This window comes from Danio rerio, chromosome 4 (genome assembly GCF_049306965.1).
Source record: "Danio rerio strain Tuebingen ecotype United States chromosome 4, GRCz12tu, whole genome shotgun sequence".
NCBI classification, from domain to species: Eukaryota; Metazoa; Chordata; class Actinopteri; order Cypriniformes; family Danionidae; genus Danio; species Danio rerio.
In genome coordinates this window covers 56726825-56739155 of record NC_133179.1, presented here as the reverse complement: position 1 = coordinate 56739155, position 12331 = coordinate 56726825, and the positions used below count along the sequence as shown (strand labels likewise).

Below are 12331 nucleotides of genomic sequence, written 5' to 3'. Positions count from 1 at the left end.
ACATGGATTCCACCGGACGCACTCGATCTGGGGATAACAGACCCTCTATGGGGGGAGGGGAGGGGATCCTCCTGTTCTTTCTTTCTTTTCCTCCATCTGTTTTCTTTCTCTACAGATGCCGTTTTTCTCTGCTTAGTTTCTGATTTGGTCTATTTGGACATGTTGACCTCCTGCTTTGCTGCGGTTCGGACCGCCTTTGCCTAGAGCTCCGTGCTTTGCACTCTTGCCTTGTATGTTTTGTGTCCTGTTTTCTTACGTCAGCCTATCAGCACAGTGCTCAAACGACATAGCTTGAAGAACACGACGGGATCTACAAACGTTCCGCAAAAGAACTTCACTGACGAAAGCGGAAGCGCTAACGAAACAACCTCCCGCTGCAAGCACCTTACATTCCTGGGACGGGAAACCACCGACGGCTGGCTGCGAAATTGCCTCTGGTTCAGATTGGTTTAGAACCGTCCCTCTGCCCAAAACGCCACAGACGTCTGCAAAAGATTGCAGTTCTTGAAACAAAGTTACCTCTGATCCGAGCAGAAGCGTTCGCTTACTTAATGGCAGATAAAATGATGACCTTTCACACGGTCTGCATTCGTTCCGTCAGTAACAGCGGCAGGCCGGTAAAAATAAAATTCTGACATTCCACAGGGCACACTCGCTTGGCGGACAAAAGCCACCGGGGGCTCTCTTTGCGTGTTCCTTCACCTGGTCAAACCGCTTTGAGGGGGGACCTTTCGAGTAGTTTTCGGCGTCAGAACAGACTCTTCTAGCGACGGGTGGGCAGGCCTTCCACAGGCGCGCGGGGCTCTACTGGAGCAAAAGAGGCTTGGCAAAGGACGAGGAAGAGAGGGAAGCGCCGCTCTAGCGAGAGGGTGCTCGCTGCAGAGCCATTTGAGGAGAGCTGAGCTCCAGCGAGGGGGAGCATGAACTGTCGCTCCTCCTCCTGTAAGCTGTTTTAATGCGTACACCAACCCCGCCCCTAACCCTACCCCCAGTGACATCACTCGTAGAAGAAGTGCAAAAAAGGTGGAGCTCAAGCTTAAGCTCCCCCTCGCTGGAGCTCAGCTCTCCTCTCCTCAAATGGCTCTGCAGCGAGCACCACTTGGCTCCAGCCGGGTCCGACGCTACCGCCTGAACTCTGTCTTGAACCACTGTGCTCAGGGGAGAGCGCGAACGCAGTCCCCCACTACCAGAAATTATGCAGTCGAGATTCCCACATTTGGGGAATTCGCAGGGGTCAGCATGGCCGGAGTGCAATGGCCAAGCCTCGCCCTGGGTGAACCACCTTCTTGATCATGGTATCTCCCCTGCCAGGTAAGTATGGGTTGCCGGGCGGCGCAAATGTCAGCCGCCGTTTTCTATCGGCCGTACTCCAGGGCGGTGATGCCCAGCCACCGAGCATGGGGAATAGGCCAGCAACCTCTGTCTCCTGACGGCGCTGTACTTGCAGCAGACGTGCCTGTGCCTGTGCCTGCAAACCACTCGCTAGTAACTGTGGCAACGCATGAAGAGTTTGAGCTTCCTCCAGATGCTTGCTTTGTGTTTTGTCATCAGTTGGGGCTGCCAACACATGGATTCCACCGGACGCACTCGATCTGGGGATAACAGACCCTCTATGGGGGGAGGGGAGGGGATCCTCCTGTTCTTTCTTTCTTTTCCTCCATCTGTTTTCTTTCTCTACAGATGCCGTTTTTCTCTGCTTAGTTTCTGATTTGGTCTATTTGGACATGTCGACCTCCTGCTTTGCTGCGGTTCGGACCGCCTTTGCCTAGAGCTCCGTGCTTTGCACTCTTGCCTTGTATGTTTTGTGTCCTGTTTTCTTACGTCAGCCTATCAGCACAGTGCTCAAACGACATAGCTTGAAGAAGACGACGGTGTTGCGTGTGGCGTTCACTCCTGCCATTAATAATTACTTTCATAATTGGGGGCTCGTCCGCTTCTCTTTAAGTTGTTTCACTTTGTTCTCTTTTTGATACCAAACTTGTTTGACTTTACTGAACGACAGATCGTTAGACTATAATGTTTGGTTCTCATGGGGAATTCCTCATGACGTAATTTCGCGTCATAGGGAATCCCGCGTAGCGTGTCACACCGGAGCGTGTGCATGTGTGTGTGAACATCGTGTTTGTTTTGCTTGATCAACGCGGTTGCATGGCAAAGCTTGCTGGAAATGCAGGTAAGTGAAGTGTTTTTTTATACTGTTAATTGCATAGCGGCCTTTACTCCCCTGTTAGGTTAAAGAGGCGTTGTCCTTTGGACTTCGTCTGTTTTTTGTTTTTGTAGTGTCGCAAAGAGGCGGTTAGTGTTATCTGTTAACGCAGATATCTCGGGAGCACGTCCGTAGGATTTTGTGGGGTCGTCTATTATAGATTGTCTCACAATCCTGCTGGTTTTTAGTGCATAATAACCCGCCGCTGAACTGCGTGAAGACTAGGTGAGTTAGACAGGTAAAGTTCCGTTAGGCAGGCGCAGATAGAGGGGTGTATTTGCTCGCATTTGGTATACTTTGTAACGTTTGTTGTCACTTCACTTTCCTTTGCATTATCTTTCTATTTTGTTATATAGTTAATTTGCGGAAGTTTGTATTTTGCTGTTGGATGATTAAGATTTGACGCAGATTTGATTTTTTTGTATATTTGTTATTAATATTTTGACTGTGTGTTTTTCAATCTTATTATGGAGTTTAGTTTAGAGGAATTTGTTGCTCCTCCGAGCATAGAGAAGCTTGAACAGTGTACTAAAAGTAATCTGTTCTCTATTGCTGCTCACTTTGATGTACCACTCTCTAAACAAGAGAAAAAACAGAAAATTAAAAATGAATTGCATACAGCCTTATGTGAAATGAGTATCCTTCCTCCTGTTAGTGCTGTCACTTCACGTGCTGATGTGCAGCCTGACTCTGAATTGCGTAGACTTGAGTTGCAAGTAGAAATACGGTGATTGGAGCTCAAGGAAAAAGAGCTAAAGCATGAATTTGAGCTGCGTAAATTTGAGATACAGGAAATTGGAAGACGTGAATCTGCTCGTTTGTCTAGGCAGTCAAGGGATTTTGATCCGGAAACAGACTTTGACATTAATAAATGCATTCGTTTAATTCCTCCTTTTTCAGAGAGAGATGTGGACAAATATTTTGTACTTTTTGAACGAGTGGCTACGACATTGAAATGGCCTAAAGAGGTTTGGACTCTTCTTTTGCAACGTGTATTCACAGGAAAAGCCCAGGAGGCATATGCTTCTCTTTCACCTAAATTAAGTTTAAAATATGATCAGGTGAAATCTGCTGTTTTAAGGTCTTATGAATTAGTACCCGAGGCCTATAGGCAAAAGTTTAGGCGTTATAAAAAAGCTGAAAGCCAAACTTATGTCGAATTTGGTCGTGAAAAAACTGTACTTTTTGATCGTTGGTGTTCTGCACAAGAAGTGAAAAATTTAGAACAGCTTCGTGATCTAATTCTAATGGAGGAATTCAAAAATTGTCTACCAGACAAAATTGCAACGTACTTGAATGAACAGAAAGTCACTAATGTACTAGATGCTGCGGTATTAGCCGATGAATATGTTCTGACTCACAGAGAGAGCTTTGAAAAGCCATCTTTCTCTTCGTTGCAGCGTAGTCCTGTCACGCACTTTCACACTGAGCACAGTGCTAAAGATGCGGCTAGGCCAAGGCCAGTATGCGCTTATTGCAAAAAACGTGGTCATTTAATCAACAGCTGTTTTTAGCTGAATAAAAAGAAGCCTAAAACTGTGGCACTGGTAGAAAAAGTCTCAACATCAAACCTTTTTCAGTCTGGGTGTGTTGATTTGGAGATTTACTCACCATTTATAATGAAGGGAGTTGTTTCCTTGTCAGACAGTGATGTAAAAGTTCCTGTAACCATCTTGCGTGATACTGCCGCTTCTAGATCTATCATTCTACAAAGTGTGTTGCCTCTTTCTGATAAAACTTCGTTAAACTGCAATGAGATTGTTCAGGGATTTGGAATGAAACTTGTTAACCTGCCAATGCATTCTGTCCAGCTTGAGTCGGATCTGGTGTCTGGTCCAGAAGCAGTTGCAGCATGCACAGCTTTTCCAATAAAAGGAGTGGATTTTCTCTTGGGGAATGATCTTGCTGGGGGCAAAATCTTAGTGAGTCCTGAAGTAACTGCTGTGCCCTTTTTGTCTGAAGGCCCAGATGAACTGCAGGTGAAGTATCCAACAGTGTTTCCTGTATGTGCTGTCACTCGGTCAATGGCTAAAGCTAACTTGATAGACTCTGATGGCTTGGAGGATAGTTTTATGATAGATCTTGACAGAGAACCTAAAGTAGACTCTGATAGTGGCCCTGTTCTGAGTTCTCCATCTTCAGTCTCTGATTTTACAGAGTTGGATGGAAAATGTGAAAACTCATCAGCTGACAATGTGCTAGAACGTTCTGAGCTGTCTGAGAACTTTAGTGGGGTTCGTATGTCAAAAGAACATCTAATTTCTGAACAAAGTAGTGATGATTCGCTCATTTCTCTGTATGAGTTGGCTGTCCCTGAAGAGAAGCTTATCGACAATGTGTCTGGTTATTTTGTCAAAAATAACATTTTAATGCGCAAGTGGACGCCATCTTCTGCTTCTGTGCATGATGATTGGAGCACTGTAACACAAATTGTTGTTCCAAAAAAGCTTCGAGGTGAAATACTCAGTTTAGCTCATGACAACCCCTTAGCTGGTCATTTGGGTGTCACCAAAACCTATGATCGTATTTTGCGTAATTTTTTTTGGCCAGGTCTAAAACGGGATGTGAAGTGGCATTGTAGAACATGTCATACTTGTCAAATAGCTGGAAAGTCAAATCCACCGATTCCACCTTACCCTTTATATCCTATTCCAGCTGTAGACTCGCCGTTTGATCATGTCGTGGTGGACTGTGTAGGCCCATTGCCTCGGACCAAATCTGGCAGTAAATTTTTGTTGACCATTATGTGCGCTTCAACACGTTTTCCTGAGGCCATACCCATGCGCAAAATTACGGCCACGTCAGTAGTAAAAGCACTGACCAAGTTCTTCTCACTGTTTGGGCTTCCCAAGGTAATTCAAACGGACCAGGGGACAAATTTTATGTCTCGTGTTTTTAAACAGGTTACCAATCAGCTGAAAATATCCCATAACTTTTCAAGTGCTTACCATCCTGAAAGCCAGGGCACATTGGAGAGATTTCATCAGACCCTTAAATCAATGCTTCGTGCATATTGCCTGGAGTTTGAAAAGGATTGGGATGAGGGTGTGCACTTGCTTTTGTTTGCAGCTCGAGAAGTGGTGCAAGAATCTACTGGCTTCAGCCCAGCAGACTTGGTGTTTGCACATAATATCCGTGGCCCTTTGAAATTGCTGCGAGACAATTGGTTGAATGAATCGGAACAAAAAAATATACTGGATTATGTTAGCTCTTTTCGGCACAAGCTACATCGTGCATGTGAACTGGCTAAACAGAATTTAGCAGTTGCTCAATCCAGGATGAAAAACTGGTTTGATAAGAACAGTGTGGACAGACAGTTTAAGCCGGGGGACAAAGTTTTGGTATTTTTACCGATTCCTGGCTGTAGCCTTCAAGCAAGGTATAGTGGACCTTATGTCATTGAAAAAAAGGGTAAGTGATAGGGATTATGTGGTTGCTACCCCCGACCGTGTTCGTCGTAGCAGACTCTGCCACATCAACATGATCAAACCTTATTATGATCGTGGGCAAATGATTCCTCACAGCTCTAAAAAAATAAAAACAGCTCCATCTATGCCTAACACTGAGTGTTCAACTGTCTCAAGTGTGTTGCAGGTACAATCATTTTCCGGGTTGTCATCGGGTGCTGACAGTGTCATTGAGAACTCTGAGTCGCTGTCTGATCTTGAAGCTGGCGGCGACATTGAGAGTCCATCCGTGGCTACAGTTCAAGGATGTTTAAAAAATTCTGAGATGCTTGCTAATCTTGATTCTTGTTTTTTGCATCTTTCTGATTTACAGAGAACAGACATAATTAAATTAATTAAGTGTCATGTTTCCCTGTTTTCAGATGTTCCATCTCAGACTCATGTGCTGCAGCATGACATCGATGTTGGTGCTAATGCTGCGATTAAACAACATCCATACCGCGTGAACCCTGTGAAACGTCAGCGACTACAAAATCAAGTCAATTATATGTTGGCGCATGGTATTGCAGAACCTAGTATTAGCTCATGGAGCTCGCCCTGTCTTTTGGCTATGAAGTCTGATGGATCTGAACGTTTCTGCACAGACTTTAGAAGGGTTAACAATGTCACAAAACCTGACTGTCACCCTCTTCCTCGTATGGAAGACTGTGTTGACCGTGTGGGGTCGGCTGTGTTTGTGACAAAGTTAGACCTTCTTAAAGGATTTTGGCAGGTGCCATTAACTCAACGTGCAAAGGAAATCTCGGCATTTGTTACACCTGATGCCTTCTTACAGTATACAGTAATGCCTTTTGGGGTACGCAATGCGCCCGCGACATTTCAGCGGTTAGTTAACTGCGTGTTGGGGGGAGTGCCAGGATGTGAGGTGTATCTAGATGACATCGTTGTTCATTCAAAAACGTGGCAAGAACACATCCATCAGTTGACACAGGTTTTTGAGAAACTGACTGATGCCAATTTAACAGTTAATTTGGCCAAATGTGATTTTGCAAAAGCAACGGTAGTTTACTTGGGTAAGATTGTGGGCAGTGGCATGGTAAAACCAGTACACGCCAAGATTGAGGCTATCACGTCATTTCCAGTCCCTTCCACACGTCTGGGAATGGCGGGATATTACCGTAATTTTTGTAAAAACTTTTCGACAGTAGTTTCTCCTCTCACCGACCTATTAAGTCCGAAGTCGGTTTTTAAATGGTCACCGGAATGTCAACATTCTTTTGAGTCACTTAAACACCTTTTAATGCATGCACCCGTCTTGGCGGCTCCAGTGTACGACCGTACATTCAAATTGGCTGTTGATGCTAGCGATGTAGGGGCAGGCGCTGTGCTATTGCAGGATGGACTTGATGGAGTTGAGCACCCAGTGTGCTACTTTTCAAAAAAATTCCAGAAACATCAAAAAGCATACTCCACAATCGAAAAAGAAGCTCTGGCGCTGGTTTTGGCCCTTAACAATTTTGAGGTTTATATTGGATCTTCATCTTATCCAATAACAGTCTACACTGATCACAACCCTCTCATCTTTATTCATAGAATGCGTAATTCTAACCAACGCTTAATGAGATGGGCTTTGTTTGTCCAAGCCTTTAACTTGGACATGAAACATGTTGCCGGTAAAAATAATGTGCTGGCCGACGCGATGTCACGTATTACCATATGGTGATGGGTGGTGTTTATTGTATTTTTGTTTTGTTTACCAGTCACCATTTTGGGGGTGGAGGTGTTGCGTGTGGCGTTCACTCCTGCCATTAATAATTACTTTCAATTGATCTTGTTTGTCCTTTTCCCTTTTCAGTTTTCTATTGGTTAATCTGGTGGCGTCAGGCCTTTAAAACGAACGGAAGCGGACTTCTACGGCCCTCATTCCTCCACGTCACCACAGTCTTTGACGGCTTTATTGTTGTGTTCTCCTTTATGCTTTCCTTTTGATATTTGTTTGGAGTGGGGAGCTCCAACCTGCTTTAGGTTTGTTTGGTTGTTCTTTATTATGTTGTTGGGCTCCCCATCTCTTGTCAATTTGGATTGTTTTGTTGGTTATGTTATATTAATAAATAATTTAGCTGGAGAACTTTGGCCGTTGTTTATTATGTTACGTTGTCTTTTGGTCACGAGTCTTATTTAAGTTAGGGACCGTAACAATATCTATAATTAACATTAACTAATCAGAATTTTTTGCAACCATTACTTTATTTGAACATTAATGTATAAAATACATTGGAAATGAATGATTGCTGCTAAACTGTAAAATTTTGTCACAGCGCTTCTATGCAGAACAAAAAGTTTAAAGAATGGTGCTTATTTTTAATATATATGTTTTTATGCACTAAAAGAATACTACAAAGATGTTTTATTGAGATTTAATGTGACTGTACTTAACAAAAATACGAATTTACGTATAAAAAAAATGCTTATACCTAATTCTCTAAGAAAGCTATGTGGATTATGACAATACTTACAGCCGTGCTTGGTGTAGAAGCTCTACACACTGCTGAACTGGGCTGAACATCAGCCTGTGATGGTCTTCTAGCCACACTAAGATTTGGCTTTGCTGCAGCAATGTGGGATCCGGAAAATCTTGGTTTGGTGAACTCAAAAAGGGCAAGACAAAAAGCATTTCATTAAAAACACTGTGTTCACAATGGCAAAATGTACACTACTGTTCAAAGGTTTGCTATCTGCTCAATGTATTTTTTTAATGCTATAATTATGTTTATCAAGGCTACATTTATCTGATCGGTCCCACTTTATATTAAGTGTCCTTAACTACAATGTACTTACATGAAAAAATAAATACAATGTACTTACTGTGTTTATAATGTATTTGAGAACACTTGTGGTGCTTTTGAGTTGGGATATAGGTTGGGTTATAGACAGGTTTCATGGCATGGGTAGGTTTAAGGGTGGGTTAAGGTGTAAGGGATGGTCAACAGTGTATTTACAAATGTAATTACAAAACTTAACTACAGATGTAATTACATACATGTATTTAATCAAGCATAAGTACACAGTAAGTACATGTATTTACACAATAAGTACATTGTAACAAACTATTAATTCCTGTGTAAGTACATATTAGTTAAGGCCACTTAATATAAAGTGGGACCATTTGATCTAATATTTAGTAAAAACTGGAATAATGTGAAATAATAATATAGGCAAATCAAATAAATAAAGAATAATTTATTCAAACAATTCAAATCAAATAAAATCGATTTAATTCATGAGCAAATCAAACACAATAGAATTCTTGTTATATATGATTAATATTAAGCTTTTATATTTTAACAATAATAATTTTTTTGAACATTAGTGTATATTACCTTACATTTCAAGCAATTAGAAACTACCACCTAATTGAAACTAATTTACTCAATTTAATTTAAGCAGGTCTCTAGCAACACCTCAACTTTTTTGTTGCTTTTTGTTCTTTTCTCTTCTATGTTTGAACTTTGAACTGAACTTTGAACACCTTGAACACTTGAAACACTGAAATTGTCATTTCTTTTGATTTTTAAAAAAATGTACCATTGACAATTGCGGTGAAATCTTTGATGCCACTGATGGAGTAGACGGGGGCTGGGGCTGGGCCTCAAGTTGTCTCGTCTCCATCACCTCCTGAGCAGGTACAGTAGGGGCAGGTTGTTGCACCGTTTGTGCTTGAGCAGCAGAAGCAGTACTCTGCTGAAAATAAATCACAAAAATACATATAATCATGAAAAAGGAAAGGCATTCTAGTAAATAAAAATAAACACATATTGATTCAAAAATGTACCTTTTGAGTGTGAAAACCACATGTGCATTTCAGCACACCTCCAAGCAAGGTCCTCTGCCCACGAGATTGTAATGGACATTTCTCAATCTGAAAAAATCATGAAAAATATATTAAATAATTTTATACAATACAAAAAACTTTTATAAATAAATAAGAATTTTTACTCAATGACTCCCTTAATAAAGCACACAATAGCTCTGTAAATTAATTTACCACTGTTTCTAGAGTGTGTAATATTTATTTAATATGTAATCATACAGTTTGTATCTCCAAAAACGAAAAGAAGAATAAGAGGAACTGGACAGAAACATTTCAGGTCTTAAAATCACATGCTGTATACTGTACACTCATAATCCCTTCCCCCACCTTTTCAGATCTCTCTCATAAACGGTCAAACTTACTAAATTATTCAACGTAAATCTCAAAATACATGCAATTTAAAACACTTTAATATTTAAAAACAAGTATGACATGTTTTACACAGATACTGTACTGAATGTACTGAAGCCTAACAAGTTAACGTTACTCTGTTAAGCAAATTTCAACAAACGTTATATCATGTAAACGAAATACACACCTTTTGATAAATCTCATGCCACTTTTTTTGTCGAGGAGCTGGCCTGTTGCCCTCATTTGATGGCCAAACTCCTGTGCTGGCAAACTTTTTCAGACGTGAAATCCAGTCAGCGTCTTACATGGCTTTATGAGATTTTCCAGACATTTTTTCTCCTATAAATTAAACGGTTTTGAATTAAAGTATCCTAATTTGAAATGCAACACACTAAAACATTAATTCGTGCAATTGTGTAGTTTTTCCTACCTTTTTTAAGAAATCACTATCGGAAAAAATCCTTTACTGTAAGCAAAACGATGCTGTGCTCTATCGAATGATGCTGTTCGTTGAATATCACTGATGGTCAATTAACTTTTTTGACCTCTGACCCGCCTCCAGAGGACTGCATCATTCCTTCGTGTACCTTCGGCTCAGTTCAGAAAATTGATTGACATCTGACTGACCTGTTTGACTGCACACCTAGCGGTGAATCTTGGAACGGTTCCCTCTCCCCGGCTTCAACATTGTCTCGACTCTGATTGGTCAAATGTTGAAAATGTTGTGAATTCCGGTCTGCGATTGGCTGCAAATGTTGAGGCGCTGCAACGTGATTGGCTACAATGTTGGAGCGAATCGTTCCAATTGGCTCTCATCTTCAACATTTGTGAAATATTGTCGGACTATCCTTCGGCAGCTGGATTAAGGCTCCAGTCTCTTCAGGGGCGTGGGTTCGAATCCCACTGCTGCCAGGCAGTCCTTTTAGGATGCTTGAGAACGACCTCTCTGCTTGAGCAAACAGAATTGCAAAGTGATACTGCACGCTTCCGCTCACATCCAAATGTAGACTCCTTGGCCAAGATTGAAGGGCTTTACTAGGAAGCTCGGCGTCCTCTCTGCTTCCGTAAAATTGGGCAAAAAAAGGACCACTGCATAGAGTCATCAGGGATAGCGTAGCCAAGGAAACTAGGGCGCTGGATATAGGCTCCAGTCTCTTTGGGGGCGTGGGTTCGAATCCCACCGCTGCCAGATGTGGTTTTAAACACGGCCAAACTGCTTGAGTGTGTGTGTGAGTCTCAGTGAACGCTGGAAATGAGAGAGTACATTTAAGTTGGCAACTAGTCAGTATAATGTGTTCTTTGAAACTCACGGCAGACTCGTTGGTTTGACAGCAACACATTTCCAAGCTCGAATCTGCTCAGGAGCAAGTGTCTTTCCCACGATTAGATTGCAGCATCTTAAAGTCTGCACTGGAAGTCTCTCTCTGCCATTGCTCCTTTTAGCAAGAGCACCCTATTGAAACAGGAACAGTAAAGATTCACAGTTAGAGTAGTAATAATCTATAACTGGATTTAAATATAATAACAACAACAATGTGGGGTCTGCTGTGATGGAATCAGTAACTTTCACTCTTTTGTGAAATAACAGTTACCTTGTAATCAGGTGCTTAAATGCATCGCAGCTGGCTGCCGTTTGGAGTAGACTTGAGGGGTGCTCAAATAGAGACAGAACTGTGGTTGACAGGAAGTTGGGAGGGCTTCCTAAGCTGGTATTAAGGAGCTCTCTTTCTTTGTGGAGGAGCTCCAGCAAGCCATGGCCAAATTGAACTGATTTCCCAGCGATGCTGCGCTACTTGAAACAAGTTGGTGCGAAAACTGCTCAGGGAAAGCAGCTTGGCAAGGTAGCGTGGCCGAGCGGTCTAAGGCGCTGGATTAAGGCTCCAGTCTCTTCGGGGGCGTGGGTTCGAATTCCACTGCTGCCAGGCAGTCCTTTTAGGATGCTTGAGAATGACCTCTCTGTTTAAGCAAACAGACTTGCAAAGTAATACTGCACGCTTCCGCTCACATCCAAATGTAGACTCCTGGGCCAAAGTTGAAGGGCTTCACTAGGAAGCTCGGCGTCCTCTCTGCTTCCGTAAAATTAGGCAGAAAAGGGACCACTGCATGGAGTCATCTGGGATAGCGTAGCCAAGGGATCTGAGGCGCTGGATTTAGGCTCCAGTCTCTTTGGGGGCGTGGGTTTGAAACCCACCGCTGCCAGGCAGTACTTTTAGGATCCTTGAGAATGATTTCTGTGCTTGAGCAAATAGACTTGCAAAGTGATACTGCACGCTTCCGCTCACATCCAAATGTAGACTCCTTGGCCAAAGTTGAAGGGCTTTACTAGGAAGCTCTGCGTCCTCTCTGCTGTTCTGCTTCCGTAAAATTGGGCAGAAAAGGGACCACTGCATGGATCCATCTAAGGTAGCGTGGCCAAGGGGTCTAAGGCGCTGGTTTTAGGCTCCAGTTTCTTTGGGGGTGTGGGTTTGAATCCCACTGCTGCCAGAGGTGGTTTTA

General features: G+C 42.5%; 1 protein-coding gene and 2 non-coding genes across 4 annotated transcripts in view; 1 reads left to right on the top strand and 2 right to left on the bottom strand.

The window, feature by feature from the left end:
- Positions 1–12331, bottom strand: part of LOC137491103 (uncharacterized) — a 1183352-nt gene that overhangs the window by 610643 nt on the left and 560378 nt on the right. The window lies entirely within an intron of this gene.
- LOC137494207 (U1 spliceosomal RNA) lies at positions 1156–1319 on the bottom strand. The gene has a single exon (XR_011014167.1). It is a non-coding gene; the product is annotated as a U1 spliceosomal RNA (small nuclear RNA).
- On the top strand, positions 11676–11757 carry trnal-aag (transfer RNA leucine (anticodon AAG)). The gene has a single exon. It is a non-coding gene; the product is annotated as a tRNA-Leu (tRNA).